Source organism: Rhinolophus sinicus, chromosome 2, assembly GCF_057876585.1.
Source record: "Rhinolophus sinicus isolate RSI-liver-muscle chromosome 2, RSI-T2T, whole genome shotgun sequence".
Classification (NCBI taxonomy): domain Eukaryota; kingdom Metazoa; phylum Chordata; class Mammalia; order Chiroptera; family Rhinolophidae; genus Rhinolophus; species Rhinolophus sinicus.
Window position 1 is genome coordinate 2,562,675 of NC_142502.1, and position 8,513 is coordinate 2,571,187.

The 8,513-nt window shown below is 49.3% G+C and overlaps 1 long non-coding RNA gene across 1 annotated transcript in view; it reads left to right on the top strand.

Annotated features, from left to right (window-relative positions):
- The window catches only part of LOC148758731 (uncharacterized), a 45,433-nt gene extending 38,575 nt beyond the window's left edge, over positions 1–6,858 (top strand). The window contains exons 2-3 of the long non-coding RNA XR_016019636.1: positions 6,135–6,229; positions 6,621–6,858. This is a non-coding gene — a long non-coding RNA (uncharacterized LOC148758731). The remainder of the gene's footprint in view (positions 1–6,134; positions 6,230–6,620) is intronic.
- The last annotated feature ends 1,655 nt before the right edge of the window (positions 6,859–8,513 follow it).

Genomic DNA, 8,513 nt, shown 5'->3' on the forward strand with positions numbered 1-8,513 from the left:
CAGTCTCCAGCTCCCCGAGCAAGCAGAGTATGGGGATCGCGGTGCCTGGTTGGGGGGCTGGGGGACATGGCGGCTGAGAAGCTGCTTCCTTTCCTTAGATCCCAAAGAAGCAAGGCCACCTCGGACCTGGGGTGAATTAAGATGGTGGCAACCCACTAAAACTGGCCCTTTTCCAACAAAGAATTTGGAAATTGCGCAGGTCTGTTCCGATGCCTGTGAGACAGGGATGGGGGCCGTTCCCAAGGAAACCACAGTCTGTGCGTCAGAGCCTTGTTCAAATTGAAGGCCTCTTCTCTTCTCCAGAGCACGCGCACCCCAGACCAGACCACCTCCCGCAGCAAAGGACTGACTTTCTGGTCATTTGCAGGGAAAAGTGTCTCCTCTTTTAGTGGCCAATTCAGGGCCTGGCCATTAGCATTTGAATCAGGCAGCCTTGCGGTTCTGATTGAAGACAGAAAACCAGCCTTTGTTGTTGCAATTTAGGGGCGTAGGTAATTTTCTGTCCTCCTTTAATCAGACCCAATGGTTGGGGAAATGGCAATACCTAGGGAAAGTGTGGCCTGGCCTCGGAAATGCAAATGCAGCTCCTGCTCTGATGCATCCCATGTCACCCCTGATCCCGTCCCCATGTCACCCCGATCCTGTCACCCCGATCTCATCCCCGTGTCACCCCGATCCTGTCCCCATGTCACCCCTGATTGTGTCCCCATGTTAACCCTGATCCTGTCCCCATGTCACCCCTGATCCCATCCCCATGTCACCCCCGGTCCTGTCCCCATGTCATCCCGATTCTGTCCTCATGTCACCCCTGGTTCCGTCCCCATGTCACCCCTGATCCAGCGTGCCTGTGGTAGTTCCCCTTGCTGGCTGTTTCTAATCAGAAATTGTCTGAATGTCTTCAAAATAATTAAACCAATCCAAATAATCATGGAAGCACCCATGGGACTGGAGGAAATGCTAATGGCCCGTGTCTCCTCTTCCATCTGCTGATACATGATTCCTGTACACAGAAGGAAAGGAAAGCGGAAGCTATGTGCTGACCCATCCAAGGGTGACATACCAAACGACTCAGGACGTCCCTTAGGTGCTTGGAGCACTTTACAATATTTAAGGATGCACTTAGGAGGCATCCTATTGACTTTTGTAGCTAATGAAAGCTGCACATCTTAAGTATAAAAAGATGGAAGGCCAAGTTTTCAAAAATCCTGTTTGTTTTTCCTTTAACTGTCATTACATTTTCTCACATGGCATATGTAGAGATATAAAGATTTAGGATGCTTAGACATGCAGATGACGAAGGAAAGCGCCTTTGGGAAAAAACGTCTTTGGAAAAGTTGGCGTGTTTGCAGCCAAACTGCAAGCACAGTTCAGGGCGTTCTGTTTTTGCTGATGGAGGGCAGAGCCTCGACGTGTGTGGGGTGGCCACGCAGCAGGCAGGGCTCGGGCCTGGGCCAAACAGAGGAGACGGTGACAACATCCTCGCTGAGCATCCACCACAGGTGCCTGGCAACACCCCAGGGCCGCGGGAGCCCAAGGCCCAGCGCAGGGGAGGTGCCCAGGCCGTTGCCTGTCACCAGCTAGGGAGATCCGGCTGTGGCAGCCACTTGGCAGCCGGTCCTGCTCTGTCCTGCACACCCAGAGCCAGCCAGCAGGACGATGCTTCTCCCCACTGCTCGGCCCAAGACCAGTTCAGCAACACGTGAAACTGCTCGTGATATTAAATGCAACTTCAGAGGGCGTCCGTGCCCACCAAACTGCACTTTGTCCACTATTCTGGCTAAAATATGTATGAGCTTCCTTTCCCCCTCCACTCCCATCTGTATGACTGGCAAATTCCTTTCTCTCAGACTGGGTTTGACCCATGCCCTTGACCTTCCTTCCCCTCTTGTCCACGAGTCCACTTCCTCCAGGAAGCCTTCCAGGATCTATCGCCTAACTCCCAGGTCCCCGGCCTCTAGGGCTGAAACTGCCCTTCCTCAAGTTGCATGATTTGGCTGTTTGTCTCTATGAGTGCCTCAGAGGCAGGGATTGCATCTTCTAATTATTGTGTATCTTCCCATAGGCCTGAGTACTTTACTCAGAAAAGCAATTTGTCAAACAGCTGCTCCCCAGGAGCTGATAAAAGGCTGTGTTTGTTTCTGTCTCAGTGTGGATGGAGACAAATGGCTGGCAGGGCTGTGGGCACCTGTGTCAGCCCAGCAGGAAGGGGCCCGTGCGGGGCTGCCTATTACCTCTCCTCTGCCTCTGGCACCCCCGCTAGGCTCCCAGCCCCCCAGGGGGCTCACCCCGGGGTGTCCCCTCTACTTTACTTCAGCTGCTCTGGCCTCACCAGAAAGGATGAAGTCCCCTGGGGCCCAGCCCAGGGCACCCTCAGTAGCGGTGCCATTGTGCAGTTATTTCTTTGGCTCTAGAGTTTTGTCCTCAAAAATAAACCAGTGATGACAGCCATTACTCTGTGTTCTCACAGAGCTGTGCTGAGACAAGGTGAGAGCAGTGGGGTCTGCAGTCACCACTGCAGGCGTTACATGCAGGGGACATCCTGGGCTGTCACTGTGGGACCCATTCTGACCCAAGGGTAACCCACAGGTCCCCAGCCTCCAGGGCTGCACAGGCCTGAATGGAATTCCCTACAAGAGGCAGGCAGTCTCCTGCCTGTCCCCATTGTCCCAGGGCAGCCCAGGGTGCAGGCGAGGGGAGGAGACAGCATGGTGACGAATGTCTCTTATTAGCACTGAGAGAAAAGTGGCAGCTAACAAGTACTGAGCCTGCTCTAGGCACTGTGCAAAATTCTCTGTGGACGAGCATGTCACTTCATCCTTCTCACAGTACTGAAGTGAGTACGTCTCTCAGTACTTCTCTCTGAGTACTTAAGTGATCTCGTCACGTGTTGCAGGTCAGAAAACAGGCTGAGAAGGGCAGGTGAGCGCTCTTGTGTGCACAGCCAGCAAGCAGCTGGGCGAGGATGGATGTCCTCGGCCCATCCAGGAGGCATCTGTCAGCCACGGACACTGCTTCACCCCCACCTGTCTGGGTGTAGGCCCGTTTTATGCCAGGTTGTATTTTTAATACTCCGAAGGAGTGAAAGGAAAATAGTTTCATGGCTGTCTTAGGTGGTGGACTCCGTATGCTTCATCCAAAATCATGTAATTCGTTCACACAGGGGCGCATATGGCCTGGGGGCTGGGAATGCTTTCTTCACCATGGGCAGCTTCATTCCCTTCAAGAGGAACACGAGCCAAAGGCTTCCAGCAAGAAAAATATTGAGGGCTTTCTAACAGCAGTCGCTGTGTGTTCAAGGAGTGCTGAACCCGACAGCTGGCTCCTGTGTTTGCTTTTCTCTGTTTGCTGCTACCCGCTCAGGCTGCTGGAGACGAACGGACCACGAGGGCCACGCTGGAGGTCTGGGCAGTGTTGTGTTGGTCTGGAAGCTCACAGTGAGGCTCTGTCTTAGATCTGGGGGTGTGGACAAGGGGCCAGCCCAGGGACCTGACTGCACAGAGCCCTCCCTGCTGCTGTCAGCAGCTGGCACAGCCACCGTCCTGACACAATATGGGAGGGCTGCCTGTAAGCGGTGGCCACCATTTGAATTAAGGATGAAGCTGCCCCCATTGGTACTGAGCCTTGTTTCCATTCTGGGTCTTGATGTGGTGACTAGAGGACAAAAAGGTTAGTTTGGGGTTTGGAGAAATAAAAATATAATCACATGTCCAACTGAGAAACAAAACCAAACCCAAACCCAAACAGTGCCCTCTTCCTGTGGCCTGAGGCCCTGCCCCTTTGGTCTGTCACCATGGCACTGCCCGGTGAAGCCACCACTCGGGTGGGCCATCACCGATGAGATGGACTCACAGAGTGTCACAGGGGCCTAAACGGTATTTTTTCGCTATAAGATACTATCTTCTAAAATACCAAGTAGTATGTAATGAAATATAAATATGGATAAATAAATACACATTTTAGTGACCATTGCTAGTTCAATTTTACCAAATTCTGTTTTAAAGACTATCACACTCTGCATACAATGAAAACAATAACAAAAAATGAAAGGAGCGTTTGTGGCCAGAAGCTGGATCACATGTTTCCAGGTGGACATGGGCAGCTTGGAGTGCAGCCCAGGTGAGGAGGCCGAGGGTGTCCAGGGGACGGTGGGACCCACACAGCGCTCCCACCGCCCTCATCCTTCCCATCGTGGCATTTTCCTCCACTCATCACGTGAGTGGATTGATATAGATGGGTGGTGGGCTTGTCCATCCAGTCGTCTGTCCCACTGGAACCCAGCGAGGGGGCAAGGGTGGTCTTGTTCCCCACAGCATCTCCTGCTTCAGGTATGGTAATGGCACACAGCAGGGGCTCAGTTAATTGTCCCCAATGGATGAAGGAACTAGCGGGCTCCTCTGGGTGAGTTTTCCGTCTATAAAACCTATATAAGGCCCACCCCTCCCCTTCTCACTCCAAGGCAGTTTGGCGTTAGGCTTTGCAGGGCACACCTGCTTCGACCCCTGCCCACCCCTGCACCCACGCAGCCTTCGTCGGGTCGGCCTTGGTTTCCTTATTTTGTACAGGATGCAAGGACACCTACTCGAGGGTTGTTGCGAGGAATGAATTCAGTAACGTAGGTAAGGTGCATCCCATAATGCCCAGCAGGGGCACGAGCTCCTTGGATGTCAAGCTCATCGTACAAGGTGAGCTACACCCACTCAGGTAGCAGTCATCAGGGATGTCTAGTATAGGATGGAGCACGTCGCCGTGGCGGGCACCTTACACTCACCCCCAATGACCTCCTGAAGAAGGAGGGGAGTTGGTTGTGCCCCCTAAGCCTGCCTCCAACTCAGGAGAAGCCCACCTGCAGCCTGGCCGCTGATGATGCTAGGTTGCATTTGTGGGACATTTGTTTTTGCATTGTCCTGTCTGACGTGGCAGGGAAGAGCCTTCAAGACAAGACACCGTGGTTCAGTCTCTTGATACTTTGGTGTCATGTCAACTTCCACTTTTCTTCTGTGAGCCCTTTCCAGCTTGAGTGCAACGGACAGAGCCAATATTTTAATTATGGCATCTTGTACTTTAGAGCATATGCATCCTGCTGTCTTACTATAAACATGCAGCTTAGCACAGAGCAGGTGGTTTTTAGAAATCTCCAGAAAATCGGTGCACACTCACTGCCCACTGAGGGCTGGGAAATTACTCCCAGTTCTGGGTACCCCTGCGTTCTGCCCTCCAAAAAGGGTCACGGATCCTATTCTTTTGGGCACCCGGGTATAGACCCCATAACTAAGACAAAAAAAGATCATCTAACACGAGTTGTCCTCTAGGGTCTGTTTCTTGGGTAGCCCTCAGATTCTACTGAATTACGGATTCTTTATAGATATTCAAGCCAACGCATATAGCAGGCATGCACTCATGAGTCATTCGTTAGTTTGTTTGAATTTTCATGCAAATTGCAGTAGAGATTATTTTTTTCTTACACACACACACGCGCACACCTTTGTTAATAATAATTTGTTTTCATTTCTCTGATAATTGGTTTTTGTGAAGATTCATTTGGCCAGAATGGATGCTGTTTTATTTAGCCAATATCTGTGGCTCTCAAAACAGTGTCCAAAGCAGGATTATTGAGTATGAAACACTAATCTATAGACTGTATTTCCAGAATTTTGAAGAATGTTTTCATTATTTCCCCAGTAGTCAAAGTTTCCGGTTTGAGATTTAACAGCCTTGTGGAGTCACATGCTCAGGAAAGGACGTAGGGTTATTGAGAAGTCTGACGTGTATGCAGCGAAACCTTACAAGGGAAACAGTGCAAGAGACACTGAACGGGGAAATCCATTGGCAAACTATAGAAGACTGGGGTGCTTAATGTGAGGAATTCGCGTGAGGGGGTGTGAACCCCTTACAATATGTTGTATGTGATTATATACATATGATTTTGCTAGGAAAGAGGATTCATAGGGTGTTTTTTTCAAATTAGATTTTTAAGGAGGTCTGTGATCCAAAGGTTAATACCATGAAGTTCAATAAAGTGGAAAAAAATCTTATATTTGCAGGAAAATATACATTGGTATTAACACCATTTTAAGAGTTCATGTGTAGAAAAAATAATTTAAATACAATTTTTAAGAGAAGTCTCTTTTCTTTAGGAACCTTCCAAAACACAGAAGGGCGGGCCTGATCCTGCTGGGAAGGCCACAGCACCACGGACCCTGGGACAGCAGTGCAGACACACCGTGTTGTGGTTGGCCCCCGTCCTTTCTCTTTGCTGAGGGTTAGAGGTGGTAATCTTCCAGGACATCAAAGAACAACTTAGGGTCAGAGTGAAAGCAGGAGATGCCAGAGGATGGCAGGTTGTGCTCAGAGCAGGACACCGAGCTTAAGATTTCTGAGTCAGAGCCGTCCTGCTGGAGTGGGGGTGAAAGTCACTCGTGCCTGGAGAATTAGATGGGTCAGCACCCGGAAGAGATGGGGATTCCCAGGATAATGGCAGGTGGAGAGGGAATTGTTTCCTAATTCCTTGGTGAACAAGAGCAAATGACCAAGAATTAGTTCTAAGAGGTGGTGGCTGGCATGTCCCCATGGCACTCTGCTTTCAGAGTTTATACATAGTTTTTCGTTTTTCTTCATTCTAGGAGGCTAAGATGGCAAGGCAACATTGGACTATGTGGATCTCTTCTTATGCACAGAAGTCATTCTACATGGGTTAACGTCCTAAACGTGAAACGACTTAACTACACATCTTTAAGAATACGGGAGACTACCTTGTACTGGAGGTAGGAATTGTCCTCTTAAAGACACGCAAAGCATAAAATGGAAAGGAAACGTGTGATACATTTGACCATATTAAAACTGAGAATATCTGTTCACAGCAGGACATCATCAAAGATGTGAAAAGACTAGTCACGTTTTGCTATTTATAAAATCGACAAATGATTAGTACCAGCATTTTAAAAGAACTCCTACAATTGAATTTAAAAAAGGTTCAATGGGATACTCGAAATCCTTAGTAATTGGGAAAATGCAATTTAAATCCATGACATTCCTTTTTATACCCATTAGATTGGGAAAATGACAAAATATGATGATATCAAGGGTTGGCCAGGATGCACAGCGAGGGGAGCCTCGCTCGTGGCAGGTAGCATGTAAAATTGGTGTGACCTCTTTGGGAAACAATTCAGCGTGTCTAGAGATACTGAAGATGAACGTGACCCAGACATTCCCTTTCTAGGCTGTGACCCACCTGATGGATGCAGGCACGTGGGCATCGAAAGATATGTGTATGGATTCTCTCATGCATTTATGAGACTAACAGAAATGTGGACATTGACTAGATTTGTGATGACACCAAGTCTTCTTGTGAATTATGTGTAGGTGTTATATAAATGGCATTATGGTTAGGCTTAACCAAAAAAGGGTCTTATCTTTTAGGACTCTATCTTTTTAGGGCAATATTTCTTTTATGGGTGAAAAGACCCGAAGTTGGGGTTCACTTCAAAGTAATCTGGAGGTGGAAGAGAGCGGGGTGGGGGCACGGATGAAGCAGGACTGCCCGTGCGTTTCTCCGGCTGACGCTGGGTCGCGGTCATGAGGGTTTGTTGTACTGTTTATTCCCAGTTGCTCAGCCTCAGCTCTGCCTCCTCACCCACCGTCGTTGAGAAGGTGAGGCAGCAAAGAGAGCCAGGCATGTGGACACTGGGGACCTGGGCTCGGGTCGCGAGGCCCGTGGCCCATCCGAGGTGACCTGCTCCATTGTTTTACCTTTGCTTCTCGTGGTGTGTTTCTAATTAATTCACTGAACCCTGTGATTTGTGCTTCTTCATCTGGTCTGTGAGCCCTTCTGTTTTGTGACTGGTGCTGTAGTAACTTTCCTGGTAGTGAACTTGAAGGCTGTCATTGTCTGACAGTGAATTCCCCAGCTTTCCAGAGCATCTGAGGCTGGGGCTGGGAGACTGACTGCTATGCTCAGAGCACACTCAAGAGGCAAGATGCTCAGGTATGAACAAATGGATAGGAAAGACACAAGCTCGTAAAGAACTTTCTAGATTGGGTCTAGTTTATTTAAGCCAAAGATTATGGCAAATTGCCAAGTGATCAATCATTCAATATACTTGTACTTTTTTTTCCTAATGGAAGGTGTTTCCGAGAGCCCACTTTCTATAATGCTGCCCGCAACTCCATGCTGTAACACGGAGGATCTCGGAGTTCCCGAGTCTATTAATCGGAGGGAGTGCTTTTTCAAGACTCAAGCGACACGTTGCGGCCCTGTGCTGGGCGTGGAACCCCTTGATTTTCGGGGAACCTTCCCCACCTCAGTATGAAACAAAACAGCTGATTCACGGCATCTCATTAACCCTCACTGACTCTGCGGGCACCAACTTATCCATGTTACAAACTGGGAAAGAAACTCGGGCGATGTCAGGCGATTTTCTCATTTTAGGGCCGTAGCACACCTGGCCTTGAATCCTGCCCTCCAGCCACAGCCAGCGATGCTTCCCACTTTTTCTTGTTGTAAAGAATAACAAAAG